The sequence below is a fragment of the Cygnus olor genome, chromosome 1 (genome assembly GCF_009769625.2).
Source record: "Cygnus olor isolate bCygOlo1 chromosome 1, bCygOlo1.pri.v2, whole genome shotgun sequence".
NCBI lineage: Eukaryota > Metazoa > Chordata > Aves > Anseriformes > Anatidae > Cygnus > Cygnus olor.
In genome coordinates this window covers 2,131,733-2,155,123 of record NC_049169.1, presented here as the reverse complement: position 1 = coordinate 2,155,123, position 23,391 = coordinate 2,131,733, and the positions used below count along the sequence as shown (strand labels likewise).

At 43.4% G+C, this 23,391-nt stretch overlaps 1 protein-coding gene and 1 long non-coding RNA gene across 6 annotated transcripts in view; one reads left to right on the top strand and one right to left on the bottom strand.

Annotated features, from left to right (window-relative positions):
- EXOC4 (exocyst complex component 4) overlaps nt 1–23,391 on the top strand; it is a 382,143-nt gene that overhangs the window by 280,007 nt on the left and 78,745 nt on the right. The window lies entirely within an intron of this gene.
- On the bottom strand, nt 18,106–23,385 carry LOC121064496. Its single transcript, XR_005816522.1, has 3 exons — nt 23,366–23,385; nt 22,066–22,355; nt 18,106–18,286 (listed from the first exon to the last, which is right to left on the bottom strand). It is a non-coding gene; the product is annotated as an uncharacterized LOC121064496 (long non-coding RNA).

The following is a 23,391-nucleotide window of genomic DNA, read 5'->3' as shown; positions in this document are numbered from 1 at the left end:
TAAATAACTCCCTCTTATCTATAAAATCATCTCCTCAGGGATCAATAATGCTTACAATGTTCTTAGGAAACTTAGTGCATCTCCTAGGATTTGTACGGCTGCTTTCCACCTTAGTTTATATCTTTAAAATATGTGCATATTTTAATGATATCTAATAACAGCAATAACTGTTGTTAGTGTTATTATTTGGGAGAAGTCCCTAGGTTTTCTGCATTTATTAATGGTTGCTAAAGCTGTGCCCATCTGGATGCTTTGGGGATGGGATGGTTCTTTCAGAGGCAAAGCAAAATTAGATTCCTTCTGAGAGTTTTCAGAAGTCTTTAGAGGGGAATGGGATCCTTAGAAGGGAGCCAGAATCTTCTCTACATGGTTTAGAAAATCTCCACAAGTTAAAATGATGTCTTGGAGCAGGCACAGCATCCCTGGGCTAGTTACTTCCCAAGATACACCTTTAACAGCGTTCTCAAACTCTGCTATCAAAACTGAGAGGTGGATGAATAAAGCCCATTGTAAATATAAAAACAACATAAAAATTGTTTCAGCCTCGCTGTTCACTGAGCATGCACAATGTAAGTTTACAACAGGGCATTGCAACGAGAGCAGTTTATGGCTGGGTGTCTCGTGTTGAGCCCTCTTATAAGCTCAAGATGGATTTGATGACATTTGTCTTTTTTTTTTCCCTTGGCACTGCGAAAGTATTGCCAATCAGGTGTAAGATGTTATAGTAAAATCGCAGCAGGAGTGGTTATGAAACAACAGCTGAGTATTGAAAACAACTTTAATGAGAACAGAAGGAGTTTTATAGATCAAGAACTCAAATGCGTTGGCTGGGCTGGGATAGCAGGAACACGGCAGAGTGGGGAAGAAATGACAAAATACACCCTTGTTTTGCAGTTATCTGCAGTGCTAGTAATTCCTCACCATTGCAAGTGCCTAGGAGAAGAGAAATAGAACAAATCTGCGACACTTGTAGAAGTCTTCCAAACCTTGATTTTCAGAACAGGGTAGGAAAAAAAAAAAGATTTTAGGGCACTTCTGGCTTCCACAACAAGAAAACTATCTGAAGATTGAAACTGTGAGTTACAATAAAAAGCAAAACTCTACTTATTCATGTTTTCAAGGCTCCATTGTGGATGTTGCTTAAAGTTAATTTGGGGATAATAGAAATAATTAGGTGTATTGTGTTGTACTGTGTATTGTTTGCCTTTCTTTTGTTTTGTCTTCTGAGAATCAAAGCGGGTGAGAGCCTGAACTCAGCCTGCGCAGGCGTCTGACCTTATTGAGAGCTGAAAATATTTTACAGTAATATTAGCATGTAAGCTTTGGAACAGGACCATGAGGGCTGTTAACCTTACAAATTTGTTTTGGATTCTTAATGCAGTAATGTATTTCTGTGGATTGTAGCTTCGTTGGTAGCCAATGACAATGTGTTATATCAATACATTTTCTTAAAGTTCATTTGGGGTTGAAGAGACAGAATGGGTTGGAATTTTCTCGTCCAGCCCCTATAATTTATTTCTCATGATGGATGGAAATAATTTTGAACTGGAATTATTCTTGGTCAAAATGTACATGGTCAGAAGGTCTGCCTGTTCCCGACATTACAGAAGGGTAATTTTGTGAAAGAGAAGAAAAATTGCTGCCTCTTTGAACCAAGTCATCTAAATAGCTCCCTAAAATAATTTTATTGATTTTACATTAAAAGAAAAAGGGCTATTTCTACATTGACAGTGCTAGAGCCTGAAATCTTTGCCCTCATCGCATCATGGGTACAATGAAAATATAGTGTGTAGCGTGAATGATCCTTGCACCTCTCTCCCAGTGCTGTGATACTTTTTCCTGCCTCGTGTTGTTCGTGGAGGGGTTCATGGTTCAGCCATCCCACTCCTTTCTATCCTGAAGATCTTTCAGAAGCTTCTGCAACAGGAGCTGGAGCTGTGATTTGAACACGACTCAAGGATTTATCAGTTCCCACTGCACAGGCTGATAATAGCTGCTTTTTGATAACTATCAGCACATGTTTGAACTGAATTAGCTTAGAGATGAGAGGTTTTCTAGCATCCTCTGCCATCATATCCTCACAGACAAATCCAGTTCTTTAAAGATTATGCCCCCCCAAAAAAATTCAGCTACCCATTGTAAATATTACAGTTAAAGAGGAGGATTGTTTTATTTTCCATTCTTCCAGCTTTAAATGTAAAATATTGTAAATCCGTCTCCTTTTAAGAGGGACTGAATCACCATGAAACTAATTTGTTTCAGAATTATTCCACATTAAACTTTATGCTGTAATTGTTTAAATCAATACCAAATTAGGCTACAAGCAGCTCGACAGCTTCCTCTAGCCTGTTCTCATACGGTTCGTGTCAAAGTGATAAATCTTCCCAGCTAGGTGGGCGCTACTAACAGTGGCCTTGGACATGTGGTGCCCCGTCTCCATCCAACAAAACGCGCACGTTGCTTCCATCATAAAACCCTGTACCAGCAGAGCAGGATTTTCCCTCAAAGCATCAGTGCGACCGTTGTTTTTTAGCGCAGAATTGTGCAGATGACAGGCATGATAGCTTTCTGGCAGTGCTCCAGCGGCTGAAAACCCAGCAAAAAAACCTCCTTCAGAAGTCAGAGCGTGCAGCTGTTTGCAGGATAATGACTTGCTGGAGCTAATTACCCCATCGCCCGCACTGCTTAGCCTGCGCACGAAGTCACTCGCCTGTGACTTTCCAAGGAGATGTCACTGGTGGCTTTGGCGTGTTTTCTTCCCGTCAAATTACTGGGTATTAAGAAGAAGAATGGTCACAGTGAGTGGCATTTAAATGGCTCACCAGTAGTGATGGGTGCATGCTTTGATAGCAAGTAGATGTTATTATTTATTAGTGTAAACAAATTAGTTGTCTTTTCAGGCTGGCTTCCAGCGATCAAAATCCATTAAGGACCAGGCTTGGCTGATCAATTGGATTTTTCCCATTCAGGGACAAGTGTAGCTTCAGAGGCATCACCTGTGGTTCTGGTCCTTGCATGTCAACTATTTTATGGTGACACAGTGTCTAAAACAGTATGAAGTGCTTTGCAGGTGTTGTCATCTCTTGTGTGGTGTGTTTGTTTTGTTTGTACAGCCAAAATGTCAGGAGGTTAAGACTGACCGAGTCAGTGGCAGGATTTCCAGCTGAACCCTGGAGTCCTGAATCCTCTTTTTCATTTGGAAATGAGAGACAAAATTCTCTCTTCGTGGGAGTCTGAGTCTCCCTGTTCCTTTAAATATTTCTTTAGATAATTCTTCCTCTAGGGGAAACGTTTAGAGTAGTTACTGCCTTTTGTGGAAGCTTTTACAAGGCTCCCATGTAAGTCATCTGCAGATGTGTAAGTTCTCCACTGAGGCTGATCGTGGAACTGTAAGTTACATAAAAGCAATTGCTAGCTTTAGGCAAACCATTATGGCAGTGCTTCGATTTATTTTAAAAATCAAGTTTAACATGCACATTCAGTAAAGCCTAGGTAGGAGATGGCTTTAAGTTGCACATACTCCTATTGAAGCAGAATTCCTTGCAGGCAGAATTGTTTTCTTCCTCTCCAGGAGTGGAAAAACAAAGTCAGTTTGCACAAACCATGCTAAAGATGTGACTCAGGTTGGACCCAAAGGAAGCAGTTGCACATGTGAGGTCTCTGTGGCCTGTTATTAATCCCTGCAGCCTCTGGGTGTCTCTTCCACTGGTAGGTACAACGCTGCATTGGAGTTGGCCAGAATCCATATAACCCCTCTTTGTAAATCCAGGTTAATATTCCATGTCTCTCATGACCTGAGACTCAACACCAAGCTGCTCTTGACCATGTGATTTTTATCTAGAACATGTGAGAATGGATTCCCCATTTAAACAAACTTTTCGAGAGCAAGTAAAATCACGGCTGATCTACCTGGAATGTGCTCTATTAGAAATTAGCACCACAGAGAAATGTAAAAGCCCAAGTCCTGATTGCAAGCAGTGGGAGTTGGGTGCAAAATGTGATCATGGTGCTACCTGAAACCACCTACTTTTCTGTTCACCTCACCAAGTATCTATTATATGATAGATATCATTACCAGTATTTCTAGATATTTAATAACCATTTTTGAATATGTACATACGCAGTATCATAGGATCATAGCAATGTTGGTTGAAAAGTGACCTCTGGAGGTTGATCTCATCTGTCTGAACCTCCAGCACAAAACTAAACTCCGGCCAACACCAGGTCAGATCAGTCAAGGCTTTTTCTCAGAATCACAGAATGTTTTTGGTTGGATGGGATGCCTGGAGGTCATCTGGTCCAACCCCTCTGTTCAAGCAGGACCATGTGAGCTGCTTGCCCAGGAAGCACGACTCTCAGTAAGTCTTGAAAGCTTACAGGGATGGAGATTCTCTGGGAAATGGTTCTGCACTACTCTCCTGCTGGAAGGTTTTTTCCTAGGTCTAACCTGAGTCTCCTGAGCCACATTTTTTGACTTCTGTCCTTTATTATGTCACGTGTACGATATACAAGCAGACCAAGAATCTTCACTTAAATCACATAGTATTTTTGCTTTGTGGAAATGCGAAGCCTGCTGCACACAGTTCAGCTCTTGCATCCATGTAAAACATATTGTAGACAAATACATAATACAATGAGTGAGCAATTGGTAAATGGGTCAGGCTCAAAGGGTTGTAGTAAATGGGGTTACATCAGGTTTGCAGCCAGTCACTACTGGGGTTCTGCAGGACTCCACTGTATGGACAGTTCTCTTTAATGTTTTAATGTTTAAAGGACTCAAATGTGTACTGAGTTTACAGATGAAACTAAATTAGGAGGAGCTGTTGAAGAAACAGAAACCTTGTAGAGATCTTGGCAAACTCTAGGACTGGGAAATCGCCAACAATATGAAGTTTACCAAAAGAATATGCCAAATAGTGCATCTGGGACAGTGCAGCCCTGTATATATGTATAGAGTGTGGGACGAGAGGCTGGAGAGTGGCCCCATGGAAAGGGATCTGGTGGTTCTGATCAGGACCAAGTTGGACATGAGTCAACAGAGTGCCCTGGCAGCCAGGGAGGCAACTGCACCCTGGGGTGCCTCAGGCACAGCATGGCCTGGGCAAGGGGAGGGATTGCCCCGCTCTGCTCCGTGCTGGGGTGGCCTCACCTCAAGCACTGTGTGTGGTTTTGGGTGCCACAATATAAGAAGGACATAAAACTATTAGAGAGTGTCCAAAGGAGGGCTATGAAGATGGGGAAGGGTCTAGAGGGGAAGATGTGTGAGTAGCGGCTGAGGGCCCTTGGTTTGTTCAGCCCAGAACAGAGCAGGCTGAGGGTAGGCCCCATGGCGGCCTGCAGCTCCCTCCCAAGCGGAGCGGAGGGGCAGGCGCTGAGCTCTGCTCTCTGGGGACGGCGACAGGACCCGAGGGAACGGCATGGAGCTGGGACAGGGGAGGGTCAGGCTGGGGGTTAGGGAAAGGTTCTGCACCCAGAGGTGGTCGGGCACTGGGACAGGCTGCCCAGGGCAGTGGTCACAGCACTGAGCCTGGCAGAGTTCAAGAAGCATTTACACAGTGCTCTCAGACACAGGGTTTGGCTTTCAGGTGGTCCTGTGTGGAGCCAGGAGTTGGACTTGGTGATCCTGGTGGGTCCCTTCCAACTTGTGATGATTTATGGCTCTATGTGTCAGAGCTACATAAAATGTGAGGCAGATCCAGTAATCCAGCGTCCATATTACATCCACTTCTGCCTGTGGTTGTATCTTGGTATATCTGATCTCTGGTTTAAATTATTCCGGTGTTATTAAAGTATACCTACCTGTTTTGTGCTACTAGGGTCAATCTAGCTACAGTGATCTTGGCAGTACTAGAGATGAAAGTGTCTATGGAGGGGTTATGAATCTAATCAAAAGATGTCATGGGAAAAATAGACCAGTTAATAAAAAGAGATCACCCAGTCTTGTATCCCTGAGCAATTACATTGTGCTTTTCATCAGTAAATCTTAAATGTTTTTTTCAAGAATTTAATTGGTAGAACTTGCTATTCAAAGACTGCTTTTCTAGCATGGCTTTCTCACTAAATCTTTGTGTTTGTACTACATCAACTAACATCATTCCTAGGGTCCAATACTTCATGGTGAATTCATGTCATTAACTCCACTTGCTCAGGGTTATGTCTGCTCAATTATTTTAGAAGACTGCCCGGGCCAGGAAAGCTGCATTTCCAACCGTAAGCTCTGAATTTGAAAACAATGATGTCTTGCTCTGAACATCCTTGGGAACTAGCAGCATCAGGTTGGAAAAGCACAACCTCCTCAGCTGCTGGTGGTGAGAAAGCCAGCTGGAATGGGGTCAAACCTCGTGTTTTCAGGGCAGGTTGGAAGGTGTGGATCAGCTGCTGTCTCTTTTGATCTTTCGGCTGCAGGACTTTTTGGTGGACAAGCAGGAGAGAAGTAATGGTTTCTGACAAATCTGCTGACAGGGATGGAACCACATTAGCACTCTGTCAATCTGATCTTCCAAGAGCTGCCTTTTTTGAGACATATTTGACTTTACTGGCTATCAAAGGCATCCTCAGTTTTTGGTCTATATGGGAAGCAGCAGGAAGCGAAGGGAGAGATGGATTGCCGCATGGCCAACACGAAGCTGTGGGGATCAGCTGCTCGCAGGGAGCAGAAGGGGCATTAAGCCCTCAAGGTTACTCTGGGAGCTGGAGTGAGAGCAAGGAGAGGTTGTCTTTGCCTCTGTGAATTTTCTGTGTCTGTTTTTTCTGGTCATTAGTCTGATAAGCAGGACTCTAGCCAAAGTGGAAAGGGAAACATACTCCAATTCTTGCACACTGGAGATGGCTGAAATGTAAAAGAGAGTTAAAAAAAAAAAAGCTATCACTGTCTTCTTGGCCTCGAAGATGGACATCTCACTGTCTGTGTCATTGTGGTTCCCTGTACAGCTTCTGGATTAATCCTGTCTCCATTGACACAGTCGCTATTGACCTGGAAGGGTTTCCTATTTCTTTTGCTCCTGAATTAACGTATTTTTTTTAGGGTAATGGGAGAAACTATGTGCATTGTTTTCTTCCCTCTTTCTAGTTCTTTTTGATAGGATTTTAGTTTAAAATCCTACACTCATCATGCATGCAACTATTTCTGTCTGGCCAGAAGTCAATGGGAGTGTGCGGTAATTCAAGTGTATGGGATGTGCCAGTATGGTACCGGGAATGCCTCTGAGATGCTGAGCACATCAGCTCCTGCTGCTGCCAGTGGTACACAGAGAAGCATCCACATCTTGCAGGATTAACCCTTTTAAGGGAACTTTGCTGCTGTAGCATTGACAGTGTTCATCCTCACCCTGGACCATGTGGCTGTTTTTCAGTGGCAGTTCACCAAGTAATTGCTGGACTGATAAAACCACTACGATTTCTCTCTGTTTTATTTTATTTTTTATTTGTTTTCCTCTTGCAGTCAATTTTTCCATAAGTTGGGACTAAAACAAATGTACCTTCTCCAGCTACGGTCACAGGCCTTGATTGATTATTTTAATTAGCAGAACAGCCCAGACAGGCTCCTTCACCAGTAGTATTGCGCACATAAATCCTCATTTTGCCTCACATGGCTGAGCCCACATAGCTGGTGTCAGAAACAGCCCCTGTTATCTTTATGTCCAGAGGAGAAGCCATTTGGCTTGGCCGCATTTCTGTTTGTTTAAACCTTAAGCTGCACATTTCTCATTTGTAACCTCGTTAAGCGTATAGTGCCCATGGCAGGAGGGCATGTCCCAGCGATGCAGAGGCAGAGCTGCCCTTGTTCACCCAGGAGTGCTTCCAAAAAGTAAGTGTGAAAGCTTAGATACTGCAATCACAAAAGCTCCACTTCACCCAGCTTTCCTTCCTTCCCTCCAGCTACCTTTTTTTTCCTAGGTGTTTCTTCAATTTTAAATCAGTGTTTTGACTTCTCGAGGGTTGTTTCTGTGATGGATGACCATATCTGCAGTGTCCAGAAGGCTCTTAGTATCCACTTGTGAGTACCTACAAAGGCAAAGTGTGATGAACTGCACTTAGAGGAGACGTGTATCTCTCTGTGGCCAACAGCCCACTGAGATTCTCTTTCTTAACCGTCTTTTCACTAGCAAAGTTTAATTGCTTGCTTTTTGAAACCTGGCGCTCCTAATTTGGGGTGGGTTTTTTTTTGACTGTCCATGCACTTATCAGTTCAGGGTTGTGCCTCTTCATCACAACAATACATATTTTTTCCTCTTCCCTTTGCCTGACTTGCTTTGTGAATCCCAAATCCAATCTGACACAACGTACTTTATAGACAACTTTAAGAAAAATAAACTTTCCTGCATTCTTGCTGGGCTCATTGAAAGTCACTTTTTTTTTCCTTGCATTTGAAGCCTAAGCCCATTTCATTTAGGAAGAATAACTCTAATTTCTAATTTTTTAAATGTTTTCCTAATCAGAAGTGCTGTATGAGAAGAGCCATTGCATTTTAAATAATTGATGGCTACTTTATTGAGTTGTCAGCACTAATTCATCCTCCTTTTGAAGTGCTTGGATGTTCAAAGGAGTAATCCTTTTACAACATGCTCATTTTTTGAAGAAAAGTTCATTTTTATAATTACTTTTTTTTTTTTTTTTTCACCGTGGAGTGTAATTGTAGCCGTGCTGTGAGGGGGAGGGATGAAGTACCTTCCAGCTCACGCAGGCTCTAAAATGCCTTTATTACTACTTTTGCTGCTAATTTCTTTGCCTCCTTCCTTTTGCAGAGCTTTAATTATACCTGTTTTAAAAGTGCATTTTGAAATATGACACCTAGTTCTCATAGAGAACAAAAGAAAGATTAATCTATTGTTAAAAGGAAAGGTAGAAAGCTATTTTTTTTTCTTCAGGGGCCACCCCTCCCTGACAAGCCCCATTCAGTGGGAGGACTGCAGAGAAGTAGCTGTGATTTTGAAGGAAGGGACTTGTCGACAGGAGAGCTAAAAAACGAAAAACAGATGCACAGATGCTGTGATCAGAGCATTCCTTCTCACACAGTGGGTTTCCCCTCCTTCCCTCTGCTGGCAGAGGGAAAGGTTTTTGTGAGAGCATATAAACCTTGCTAGCAGTTTAAAGGTTAATAGCACTCTAACTTACATCTGAAAGAACTGAGGGAAGACAGTAAATTAAAAGTTTCCCCTCCCAGAACTAGCCTGTAAATAGACCCTTTCTTTTCCAAAAAAAATAATAATAGGTTTGCGCACACACACACAAAGCAGAATGGTGACTTTTTTTTTTTTTTTTGCAAATGATCTGCTTTTGTGCTGTGATTTTTACCTGCATGAACTTCACCTTACGGAGGGTAAAAGCTCTTCCCTTGCATTACCCACCGGGCTGCTCCGTAAAGCTGCTGGGTGGTGCCACCTTCTGCAGCCCCTGTCATGGTCATTGTGGGCCCGATCCAGGGCTCACTGGGGAATTTCAACTATTAGGCCTGGCTCTTCTAATTAAAGCATTTGGGGACTTTGTTTCTCTCTAAGGTAAACTGATACACGGAGTGAAAATAGAGTAAAATGGTATAACTCTATGGGAGAGCCCTGCCACAGGCTGTGTTCTATTTTAATTAATTAGGTGCTGATTATAGCTGCTGGAAAAGGTAAAGATGAGAGAAAATTGAAGAGCATTCAATGTGTGAAGATGGTATCCCAGATTCTGATCTCAGCTGACCTTGAAGTCAATGGAGTTACACTGTATTTCTTCCAGCACAAGTGAGATGAGATCTATCCCATTAACTCTAAATAATGTCTGAAGTCAGTCATTTTAAACATTAAAGGACAAGAAAAGATACAGTCATTCTGCTGCATCCGACTCCCGTTTGCATGAATAGCATCAGCCTCAATAACATGCTTGAAAATGAAGCAAACCAAACATTTCAGGCCACCAAAGGAGCTCTGATTGTTGAAAAAGGCTTCTAGCAAAAAGGCACTGAGATTTCTCTGCTTAACTGTCTATTTTCTCCTTGAAAAGTTACGTCAGAAAGTGCTTTAGGGGCAGGTTGGTGACAGGTTGAACACCCCTTTTTGGTATTAATATGTCATTTCATATTTAATTCCTGCTATGTTGTTTTTCGTTGCACCTTGGTGGAAACAACACAATTCCAAATTTCTGCAGCAGCTCCCCATCCTGTGTCCAGCCACTGTGATATTTCCACCCATGACAGAGGAAACCTACTCACCCTCAACTAAAAATGTCACTTCAGTTTTCCTTGCTTTATTGCACAGATGTACCTGCTTTCTACTCAATTTGTTCCCAAATCACTGCAGTAGTTTCTCTGGAATGAATGATGACTGACAACATTTGTCTGTATTTCTTCCAGTTGAAAGACAGCTGGGAAAAACAAACCTTTTGTCAAAAGGAAGACTTAACTTGCAGTGCTTGGACAGTCATCTGGCACATTTTGGAGGTGACCACATATTAGAAAATATTATTAATCACCTTTCTTATAGTTAGAAACTTCCAAGTAGTGAAGGTTGACCTGTTTGCCTGGAGGTTTAGCTGCAAAAATGCACACGAGCTAGGGCATTAGTGCTCACACCCACGTGCTAGTCAATCACAGACCTGAAAATAAAACTATTTGTGTCTTGGGTCTTCCTGGAGTGCTTGAAGAACTCCCCCTAGAGACCCTTTGACTGTGCCACTGTCGTTGCTGCTTGTACAACGGAGCACAGTCTGCAGACCATCATGGCATGGTGATGGGTCCCCACGGGTGACATAGTGAAATGATGCCATGGTGTAACAGCTGCAACTGCAGGCTTGTAGGGACGTAAGAAATGTTTTGAAGGCCCCACTCCCAGATTAGCAGAGGTGATCTAATCATAGATCTAATCAAAACAAAGTGGTATCTGAAAGCTATTTCTTTGGCCCTTGCCTGCCTCTTTATCTAAAGTCCTTTTTCTCATTCCCAGGTTAAAGGGAGCAGCCAACGCTCACCATTTATTTTGCACCTTGGATTTCTGCTGGGTTAGAAATTATGTTTTTACGTTCGTATTCATTCCTTTCAATATTGCTTGGGATTTGGGGATTTTGAGTTGATTCTTAGTTCTTCCTAATGAATTTGTTTACAAGTTGTGCTTGTTTTCTGGCTTGTAAAGGCAAAATGTGAAATAATCACAACCAGCAGCAGTTTGCATAGGAGCAGCCAGAACATCATCCAAACTTCGGCTGTAATGCTCAGCCAGAGCTCAAGGAAAAGTGGCAAAACAAACAAAAATAATATTTCTTTCAGTAGGGGAGGATGAGTGGTTGAATTTTCTTATTTTTGCAGGTAGGAAGATTTATAACCTAACAGGGGCATGGGTGTCGGAAGGGTGCCTGAAAGAGTCCTAAATTTGTGCTGGTGCAGCCTCACTTCGAGCACTGTGTGCAGTTTTGGGTGCCCCAATATAAGAAGGACATAAAACTATTAGAGAGCGTCCAAAGGAGGTCTACAAAGATGGGAAAGAGTCTAGAGGGGAAGACGGGTGAGGAGGAAGGTATATTTGATTAACCCAAAAACATTCAGTGACCAGCAGAGCTGTGAATGTGCCCATGGCTTCCTAATTATTGCCTCTTCAAATCAGTGGAGCACATTACATTTCTGAAGTGTCCCTGCTCAAAGCAGCACCAAATGCTTCTGGTCTGTGATGAAGATTTTTAGCCCTTCCTAGGAATCATCTCCATAACCACTGGAAGTGGAATGGGGCTCACAGCAAGCGCCATGCCACAAAGCAGAGACTGTCTTCCCAACTATCCAAAAAAAAAAAAAAAAAAAAAAAACAGAAAGGAAAAGTGAGAAGAGGTTAAGATTAAGCATCTGATGCTCTGAAAGCAAGAACGTGCTGGTAGATGAGGGAGAAATATCCATGACAAATGGACTCAAGCAAGCAGGATCTACTCACTGTTGAGTGAAAACCAACAAGTAGCTGGAGGGTATCGGGGCTTACTTTAGTCTTTTAGGTTCTTAAAAGTAATTTGGCAACACTTGCATGGTTTGTCAAGCCAACAAAATCTCATTTAATTGAAATGAATTGCCTGCGTGTCCGTAAATGCATACTGAAGTTTCTGTATCATAGCCTCCAAGCGGTAATGCGGCCTGAGCATCTCTTAATTGCATTCGGCATTGCATTTCACAGCTGGGCTGAGAAGCAGCCAGAAACGCTGCTCTCCATCAAGTCAGGTATCAAGTGAGGGGGAATAAGTCCTCCTGCTAATTTTTTACATTAATAATTCACCGCAGCCGTAGCACTGGAGATACAAGGAAGAGCCAGCTAAAGTTTGGAACAGGAGTGAAACACTTTTCAAATCAAAATGTTGATTTGACAGTGAGCTAATGCAAAGAGTTTAACATGGGAGCTGATATGCTCAAGCAGATCCATTTGGGTGTCTGGAAAGATGTGAGCTTCACAAATAAACTCAATTTTTGATATAATGGGAATAAGAGCTCTCAAGCATTAAACAATCCAGCCTTAAAGAGAGGAAGGCATTTATCAGCACCTTCAATTCTGTTTTTTTGAATGTTGGTCCCAGCCTGACATGTTTTCATCAGCATTAAAAAGAAAAAAAGAACGAAATTGCCCTAATGGAGCCAAGAAAGCACAAATTCCTTGATAATCTGCAGCTCTCTAAGTTAGTGCTCTTACTCCTTTATACTTAAATCAGAAGGGAAAAGCTTTGGGCATGGCTCACACAATGATGCCAGACCTGCAGCAGCACACAGCCCTCAAAAATGGTTTGAAATACTCATGGAATCATAGAATCATAGAATATCCTGAGTTGGAAAGGACCCCCAAGGATCATCGAGTCCACCTCCTGGCTCCACACAGGACCACTACCATTAAACCACGTCGGAGAGCATTGTCCATATACTTCTTGAACTCTGGCAGGTTTGGTGCCTATACACATACATACACATATCTATATATTTTATAATATATAAAACCCCAAACTCCCTCTTACGGCATTTCTGTGTGGGTATCAGCTTGGCTTTTTTCTTTTAAAGTGCGTTTCCACCCCGTGTCATTTTGCACCAATCCATATTTATGTATTGAGAGAGGTTGTTTTCCCTCTGATGAGGAAAATTATTTTAAATGTTTTTCTTCCACTAGATGAGCAAGTGTTGAAATTGATGTAATGAAATAATGACAGGGGAGCATCTCCCCATGAGCTTACTGTGGTGGTGAAAAACACACTCCTTGGCAGACTTTGGAGTTTTCCTTCTGCATTTATTCCCTATGCACTTGTTGTTTTGCTTTGCCCTTAGAGGTGTCCCTGCCTATGGCAAGGGGGTGGAATTAGATGGACTCTGAGGTCCCTTCCAACCCAAACCCTTCTATGATTTTAAGATGAGGATGGCTTGGTTGGCCGGTGGGGCCTTTTCCATGCATAGGAAATCATAAAAGTCCAGAAATCATTGATTTATTTTGTGTGTTCATCTCTTTTAAGAGGCTACTAAAACTCAGCTCTGGGTCCACGCTGCGAGATAACCTTGTATTTTTATGCTGAACTCTGGAGAAATGGAAGGAAACTCAGGAAACAGCCAGTCGAAAAGTTCATATCAGCAGAGGCAAGGAGCAGGTATTTACAGAGCAGCTTGACAGCTCTGTTTGTCATACAGGCTTGGGTCAGAATCCACTTGTCTGTTATTTTTTTGTTTATATGGGGGAGAGAGGTTGTTTGGGTTTGGGTTTTTTTGTTCTTTTTTTTTCTCATCTGAGACGAGATGCTGACTTTGAGTTGCTGGGAAAAAGGAGATGATTTTCTTTTTGTTGATATTCTGATGGCCCCATGGAGCTGGTTATTGTAGAGGAAGTCTAATGCAGAAAAAAAATAGTGGCAGAGCTATATGGAACTATTTTACCCTTACCTCTTTGCTTCTGGATATTCCCACCCACAGGTGAAGAGACAGTAGGGAGGAATACAGGGACATTTCCTGAGACAGGTAGGAGTGGAGAAGGACGGTATTTGGGAACTGACAGCCTTCTGCTGGTTGGCTTTTAGTGGGAACATCTGCTCCATAATGTGCCATTAGCTGTCCAACGTCTTCTTCCACCTTGCTGACCACGTTAGACAACAATTCAATCCACAACTGTTTGCTGGAGCCATATCCTTGCAATAATTAAACACAAAGATCATTTATTATGAGCATTAGTTCATGCCCCCAAATTATTTTTCATTTAATTGTATAATAAAGCATTTACGTTTAGGAGTAGTCCATTTTAAGCACCTTTATTATGGTAAAAGTAGCAGACATGTCACAGTTTAAAGTATTTTTCCCATTTGTGATCCATTCTCTTCGATCAGATAACTGTCCATATCTGCTCTCTCTTAGCTTTTCTATCAATTTATGATCGCATGAAGCCTCCACCTTTCTTCCTGGTTTATTTTTGTGTACTATGCTCTTATGAAAGGAAAATGAAAATAGAAAGAGCAGAGAAACTTGAATACTGTAATAGCTTTTTGAACCCATTTTGGAGAGCTGCTGTAGGAACAAAATGCAAGAACATTTTAAAATATGTTTAGGTTTCCAGTTCATTGCAGAAAAATGCTCAGATACATTTTCTGTTTTCTAATGTAGATATCGTTGGCACACCAAATTATTACATGGATGGTGGGAATATTTAGGTAGGGCTGGTGGAAATTGGTCAATAAAAGCATGCTTTCCTCTGACCCTTTTGAGACCTTTTGTGTCCTTTGCTGTAAATGGATTAGCACCATTTTTCTTGGTTGACTTTTATAAATTGGTTCTATGCGAGATATGTGGGGTCACAACACAGGGCGAAACCCTCGCTTTCTTTATTTAGAGTTTGTTCTGGGATTTTCCTTAGCAAAGGAGGTCTGTAAAGACAAATATCAGGGTTTGTCCTGTTCCCAGCATTCGCGAGCAGCTCTGTTTATTGCCAGCATCAAGAAATGGGCTAGTACATGTGCATTGGTGATAGCCACAGGGAAGGTTTAAAGATTGGGGTTTTGCATTAGGGAAGAGAGTGGAAGGGATTGTGTATTTGTGCAAGGGGTGTATTGCAGCCCAGGTCATGGTTGTCCATTTGAGTCTTCCCTATGGTAAGGACATCCCAGGGATGGCTCGAAAACTTGCATGTTGAAGGTTCCCTCCCCCCCCAAAAAAGAGAGATTTTAAGCAAAAGTAAACTTTCTAATTCTGTAACAGATGTCTACTTTGGGGGTCATTAAACAACAGAACCTACTGGTGGTGGCTGGGGCTCGATGCTGGACCCTGGAAAGGGAGAGCTAGGGAAAATGCAAAGCTTCAAGAATGAATTGATGTCTGCTGGGACAGCTTAAGACTCAAATAATTGAAGATCTGTACATGCCAAGCAAACGTTTGCCCAAAGCATGCCTGTAAGTATTATTTTTGTGAGAGCTTGCATCCATATTCATTTAACGCAGGGATAATGAGATTTCTATGTCTCCTATACATCCTTCACATTTAAGTCAAACATGTCAGAAAAAGAAGATTGAATGCATTGTAGTTAATGTGGCTACATTTTGGGTAACCACAGAATTGCAGAGCGGGGTTTGCAGACTCGTGTCATTCTGAGTGATTATTATTTAATGTATTTATTAACATGTAGATGAAATTTCTGCGCAGCTGTTGGAAAACATTTTATGGAACTGTTAACACTGGGTTTGTACGAGATGAGGTAATGAGGTAATGTTTTGTTTTTGGTTCTTCTGATTTTGTTAGAAACAAGCTTGAAAAAAAAAGCTGTGGGTTCTGTTTGCATCTGTCAAGAGAGAATGTTCTTGTGCTGCACAGTTCAAATAACACATCAGAGGAACAGCCAGGGGGTCTCAGTGGAGGTAGGACAACCTCTGGGCTCCAAGGGGGACGCAGTGTCATAGGATCCTACAATCATTAAGGTTGGAAGAGCCCTCCAAGATCATCTGGTCCAACCATTCCCCCACCACCAATGTCACCCACTAAACCATGTCCCTAAGCACCACGTCCAACCTTTCCTTGAACACCCCCAGGGAAGGAGTCTCCAGAGCTGGAGGATGTGACTTCAGGAGGACTTTGGGGGATGCAGAAACACGTGGTGGCATCTCGGAGCAGAGGAGCCATTGCAGAGCAGCTGGCTGGGAGCCTGACCAATGCAGCCTGCCTGGCCTTGTGTCTCCTGCTGGAATGGGGTAATGAAGAGGGTTAAAAAAAAATCTGGCAAGCCCTAAGTCTATTACGTTGATATTTTTGCATTTTTTTCTTCTTCTTTTAAAAAGCATAGTTGACCCAGGGGTGTTTCCCACAACAGTGATTTCTACCCAATATAATCTCACCTGCAGCAGAGCTTCTCACATTTTCCACCATTCTGGCTTTATCCAGGAAAAAAAAAAAAAAAAAAAAGGCACTTTATAGTCTCTTACATTACTTGTCATAAATTTTAAAATTCAATGTTGGTTATGACAGTGTAGATTGGGCCAGGACCTTCTGAGAGCCCTAGTAAACATGTGTAGTAAATTAAAACTACATGGCTGAACGAGCTCCTGCCCCAGCCATCTGCCCCTTTGATGGCTGGTGCCAGAAAGGTGAGGACAGCAGAGCCCATTGTGAAGCAGTTGCTAAAAATTTCTGGTGTTCAGATGATATTCCCAAGCATACATAGCTAGATCTCAGTTTACCTGAACTTTGTGAAGGTTTTGGGGCAGATTCACAGGTAGGTGAGGTGCCCCTAGATGGTGCTGCTTGGTGGAGTGGAGGAGATTGCTCAGCCATCTGCTTTTAGTCCACAACCTCCACGCTCAGAGCTCCTGAAGATGTTGAGAAGGTCCATGCTCCCCTGTGGCATTGCTGGGAGCACAACACAGCTCCTCAGAAGACCAGGGCTGCCGTATATCCCATCCTGGGGCTGGTCAAATCAGTGTCCTGCTCGCTTTTCTTCAGCCTCTGAACTTTTAAGAGGTGATTTTTGGCTTCTGTCCGCATTGCTTGGACAGCAGGTGAGTTTGTGTGGCAAACATGGTGCTGTAAAGATCTGGGGACTTGGTACCCCTTGTGATGTTGTCTAAGCTTTCACTCTTTTCCAGAAGTAGCAATCCGGGGAACATAAGAGCAATGATAAGGAGATTTACCCAATCTTCCTTGCCATCTCGGAATGGTCAGCAAGAAGTGCTATTGATTCTACTAGGGAAAAAAAATAAAGACTGGGGAGAATCTGAGAATCTCTCCTATTCATTAGGCTTCATCATGGCCTGTGATAGTTCAACTTGATCCCTAACTGCTGCATGCAATATCCTTTCCAAATCACATTAAGTCTGACAGCTCTGGATTGCCTTGATAGGTGTATAAACGCTCAGCCCCGTTGTGGAAGCTGCCGACACGTGGGCCTCGCTGATACCTCCTGTCACCGAATCTAATCGTGTGCTCTCGTGGAAGTGAATCCTAAGCTCTCATTACACATCAAATGAAAACTATCTGCTTGTTTCAGTTTTGAATTGCCAGTAATTAGTGTCCAGCAAGTTGGGCAGTACATCTGATGGCTACATTTTAGAAGCACAGCTCTGGGAGGGACCTCGTGGGTCAGGAAGTCCCGTGCCTGCCATCAGCTGCACAGCATCGTACAACCACTTCTCTTAAACATAGTAAGTCTGTCTTCAACGTAGTGTTGCTTTAATGCTTTGCCATTCCTCTGATTTCTAGCCCAAAAGGCTACTGAATTCAGTCCACCTGAGCTTTGAGCTTTTCCCTTGGGTCTGCAAGCGGTGTAGGTAACCTGGAGTCATCTGCAGGGGGACTGCTCAGGGCTCAGCCTCTCGGCAGCTCACCAGTAGTTGTGTCAAACAGCACAAGATTTGGTGCAGAGGCTTGAGACAATCTTCTTCAACTGCACACGGGCCGTTCTCAATGGCAGTTGGGCTATTTTTCCTCGCCATTGCTGTCTCTTGGCCAGGTCTTGATCCAAAACTTCGCCTCTTAATCTGGATCTTAATTTTAGTAATTTTTTCTTAAGGAGCGAAACAACAAAACCTTTTTCAGAGACTCCTTTGTAAGCCTAGATTTATTTAGCAGAAAGTTGAGGTGTTTTTCAAAGGGCTCAGGCTTGTTCCAAGCCACTTCCAGTTTCTTTGTCAAAAACCATGGTCTTAGAAAGAAGAAACCGGGAGGACTTTCAGATTCAGTGGTAAGGAGTGCTTTATTTTACTGATGGCTGAACTGCTCTAGACTGCTATGAGCTCTTGACCTCAGCTACCTCTGTTCCTCAGGGCCCATCTTCCCACCTTTGAATTCCTCAGGTGTGTCGGTGAGTGTGGTGACCCACAGGAAAAGGAAGAGATTGATCTGACATCAGGTGAGGGATGTGCTGTGCACGTTCTCCTTCTGCCTTTGCTCCCAGGTGTGGCTGAGCAGCACTTTGTAGGCTTGGCTGTCTGCACTGAGCCAGCACTTTGCTTGCCCTGCTCACAGCTTGGAAACAAGAAAGAGTGAGAAAGGACATTTAGGCTAGCTGTGACACCCTCTGATCGAGTACAGTAAGGCTGTGTGGCCCAGCATCAGTACCCTTTGCTGAGAAAGGCAAAGAGGAGAGTTATCTTTGCAGCCCAGGAAGGCTACGCTGGAGATTTGTAGGAGCACAAGTCTTGCAACAGAAGAAGGTTTCATCCCTGGTGCCATCCAAGGCTAATCCTCCAGTTCTTGGCTTTTCTTGATGTGGAAGTTCCAGAATTTGCCAACGTAGGTGTGGGGTTGCTTCCTTGAAAACCAGAGCTTGGCCTGAGCACGCTCATGGCTGGACATTTCATGAAAATTTCCTCCCTTTTTCAGGCATGGTACTCTGCAGCAGCAGGCAATGGTTCTAGGGAGAGCAGAAAGCTTGTGAATAGCGTGGCCAAAAATATACATTTCTCAGGGGACTTTGCTGTGTTGTTCAATTCAGTGGGAAGCCCTCGGATTTTGGTGGCACTGCCTCACCACATCAGCCTTCCAGGGCCTCCACGTGTTGGGAAGGAGCTGCTGATGCCTGGTGGGATCCACTGAGTATGCTGTCAAGAAAGGAATGGAGGATGTTGTATTTTCTTCTGAGCACAGGCTCTGCGATCATAATTACTGCTTTCTCACTGCCTCCAAGGGGGTCTGCAGACCATTTAACATTTCTGGGCCTCTGTTTTCTCACCTGTAAAATCAAGTTAAGGGAATTCCATTTGGAGACATTATAAAACCACTTTCATCAGCCTGCTTTGTGCTTCTTGGATGGAGGACGTGTAAACGCAGAATAACTCCATGTTGCAGTAATGCGTCTCCCCTTTTAAGCGTTTGATAACAAAAAGACTCTTCTCCCTCTGCAAATTCTCCTGTTTTTGCCTGGTGGCACTCCCCACGTATCTGAGTGCCTCCTGCCCCGTACAAACTCACAGCTCTTACCCCATGATTTTCCACCAGCCTCCTCCTCGCCCATCTCACTTCCAAAACCCTTCCCATGCTCCAGCACCCGATGCCATGTTCCCCATCAGGCCATGCCATAGCTTTCATAAGAAAAACGTTTCTCCTACGTAGGAACGGAACAAAAAAAAGAAACGAGCACTATCTAAGGTGCTTCCATTTCCCCCCATTCGACATGGAAGCGAGGCAGATATTCTGCCATGAATTGCAGCAAGGTCTTGATGCCGCAGACAAATTTCCCCTCCGCTCTCCCTGCAATCCAAACCCCTCTCCCAGAGGCAAAAGACGGCACGAGTGATCTCAAGTGCCACCTGGCTTCCCGATAAAGCTCGCATCTCTTCCGCTTCGCTCGTCAGGGATATCGCTCCACGCAGCAGCACGGCACTGCCAGAGAGATCTTTGCAAATATGACAACATTGGAGAGACAAATTATCTCCGTTCGGAGCTAATTTCTGTTTCCCAGCAGGGCTCCGTTGTGACCCCGCTGGGTTTGGAAATGCCGCTGTTTGGTTAATAGATGAATGTTTTGTGGATGACTGTATCTGCGCTCTGCTGGTGCCAAGTTTGGCTTCCTCTGCTCCCTCGCCTTCTCACTTGCAGCCAACATTGCGAGGCCTAAATGGATTTATTCACAGGACAATAACTTGACTGTCATTAGCACGGGGAAAATAACGTATGAGCAAGCGATGAAACAAAATGCTCATTCTCTGCCATCCATAACTGCCTGGGAGGTCTCTTAAAGACGTACTGTAGGGAACCATCTGCTCGGAGGGGAGATGGGGCTGTCAGGAAATGATGCACAAGTTGGAGATGGGAAGGGAAGATCTATAGTATCATCCAGACCGTTTGCTGAGCAGGACTGCTCATTACTGCTCTGCCCGCGCCGGCTGGGAATTGAACAATGGCATCTCGGCTGTTATTAGACATCTCTCATAATGAGCTGACCCACTGGGTCTTTCCTTTCCCAGTTGGACCTTTTTTTTTTTTTCCTCCGAGAACGGGATTTTGGGGGAAAAGGCGACAACTTTTTCACTGCCCTCTCGCTGCATTTTGGAAGCAGGGTGTTGCGGTTGCGCCGTGCTCGGTGTTTCTTTGCTGTGATGGAAATCCTGAGTTATGAGCAGAGAGTTACCAAGCTGCTGGGTAGTTCATTTAATTCATTTTGTTCCTTGCAGGGAGTAGAAATATTCATCACATGGAGTGGAAAACTGTGAACTACAACTGAACACTTTTTTTTTGTTTCTTTGAGTTGAGTGGGTTTTTGGATTAATTACAGGTCTCTGGGCAGGGTGTGATAAAATACCCTCACAGTATAGCTGAGGTCTTATCACCCTGGGTTTTGTGGCTGTGGAAGGGTGAAGAAGACAAAGGTGGGTGAAATAAGAGTTCCCCTGACGTGTAATTTGGGATTTAGCTATGGGAGCGTTTCTCACCCCATCGCATTTGACTTTACAGCACCTGGCAAACAACCTATACCTAACACCAAACGTGCTGCAGAGCTTGGCCCCCAGCCAGACCTTGTTTTCTGTTGGAAGGTGTTGCGCGGAGCTCTACCAAAGGTTTTCCTTTTCCATCACTCCACCACACGAACAGGACGGTGAAATTTGCTGCTGTGGTGTAGCTGTGCCCCGTCCTTGTGAGATTCCTTGCAAACGTCCAAGCAATCCCATTTCTTCATGCTGTCTTAACCCGGTGCAGCCACCCATTCCCACTGAAGGTGGACAATCAGAAAAGGGAAGTGCTCAGCAAAGTGATGGCATTTCCCAAATTCCTCACTGTTTTCCAGAAAAAAATGGTAGATGTATTTGGCTGTCTGGGTTTCCATCCTTACACCAATGCTTAGAAACATCCCACTTTAGAAGTGCTCCCATGCGGGGTCTGAGAAAAGCCAAGGCAAGTAGCTGTGTTCATGCAGGAGAAAACTGTTCCAGTAGTGGTTAAATCCTGCACCCAAGTCTCATTGCAATTGCTGCCTCTCTGTGCACAATTCGAAGTCTGGTGTTGTCTTTTCTTCCATCTGCCGAGCAGAAGAGTTTGTCCGAGCAGAATCTCCCAGGTTTTTAAGTGGTCGCTCACTTCTGATGAAGGCAGCGTTAATGCAAACTGTTGGGTACTTGGAGCTGCTCACAATCTCCATTAATGAGAAATTTTGAAATAATCCTTTGGAGACGTCCAGGGACAGAACTGTGATCTCCTTAGTCTTTGATGTGTAGAACACAAGGCTTAATTTATTGAATAAATCACAAGTGATGCCGTCAAGTGCACCGCAGGAGTTTTCTCCTCTCTGGGCTTTTTGGGCAGAGGGTTTAAAGCTGCAGCTTCCCCCTTGGGCCTGTGCTGGACTGAGGTGCTATGCCAGGGCACCCTGTGTCACCCTGAAATGGTCAAATCAAACCCCAGGACTAAATACAGAAACTTAAACAAAGGGAATAAATGAACATTTAGAGCTATTAATGTGCCTGCTTCCTCTTGCAGGAGAGGAGACAATTGATCCTTTTGTAGTTTCCAACTTAGGAAGCTGTGCAAGAAAGCTGAGGTTTTATAAAACTGCGGTTTCACAAAACTAAGGACATTTTGATTCTTTTGTGTGTGTGTATGTATGTTTGTGTGTGTGTATTTTTAGCCCAAATACACTGCAACTACTTTATTTGTACCTCTGCTTTTTACTTACTAATTCATACCTGGAATGAGGAGCAGGAGAAGCTGTTCTGAGAAGACGTCAGCCCTGCTGAGGTTGTGTCTGGAGGTGTTTAGAAGATGTTTTCTTGCAGACTTGTATTGTGATTTCTCTTTACGAGCAATGTATTTGGTTGAAATCATTTCAAAGGAAAGGAAATTGAGTCCAACATCTCTCCCATTCTGGAGAGCCTGGTGGTTAGAGCCTTGACCTGCACACCAAGACATTGAAGTTTGACTCCTTCTGTTGATTGACTGGTATAGGAGAAACATTTTACTCCTTCCTCTTGGTTTCCTAACCACCGAGAAAGGCAGAGATCAGTTTTGTCTATAAATGTTTCAGCACTGCTCAGTTCTAGTGGAAAAGTGAAAAAGGTCACAATTTCGCCCATTCTCTGTGGGGGAACCAAAATTAGAAACATCCAAATTTTCTGTGAAACCAAATTGTCATCCTCCAGTCATCTGCGGCACTCTTTGTTTGATTGCGCTGGGTTGTAAATTCCCCTTAGAAAGGTTTTTTTTTTTCCCCTTTTAAATGAAGCTCGACCTTAGCCCTGCAGAATCCAAGAGCTCCGACTTCGGGGCAGCTCGCCGGGAGCCGGTGGCAGTTGACATGGTCCCTCAATCCTGGCTGTCATAGGCAATGCCCAGCCCTGCGTGCACGGGGCTACGGTATACATGGGGACAAGTTCTCACTGAAACACATGGAGTAGGGGTTTTAGCAAAAATAGAGCCACCAAATTGCAGAAATCAATCTCAAGCTCACTGCTGGTAGGTTGCCTTTGGGAGCGTTTTGGAATATTTGAGATTTCTCCTCTTTAATCTCTAATTCCGTCACTTATAAGACAGTCATCTACATATTAATGCCGAACTACTGTTTAGGGAAAAAAAGATGTTTTTTTTTTACAAGTTGAGAATGCTTAAACGAGCTGGGTTGGTCTTCTGCTTTTTACAACTGCCTTGCGAAAAGGAAGCATGTATAATCCCTGTGGTTTAGCTGCTTTTTCATCTGTGCTGCCTTACAAAGTCAAACCGCAGAAAACAATGCAATAATTTTAAGTGTCAATTTTAATATACTTCTGGATGTCTCTCTAGGAATTTAATCCATTGTAGGTAGCTAGCTGCACCCTCCTGTAGGGCTTCTGCTTTCTCCCAAGTTCCCCATAGGAATATATCAGAAAAAAAGTGGGAACATGTTCAGAAATACAACATTCCTAATCTAATTAATTGTAGCTAGATAATGAAGAGTAAGTGACTGTAGACAGAAACATGAAATGCAGTGCTCTGAGGTGAGGTTTGACTCACCTATGTCTTTCAGGATCCACCCTATA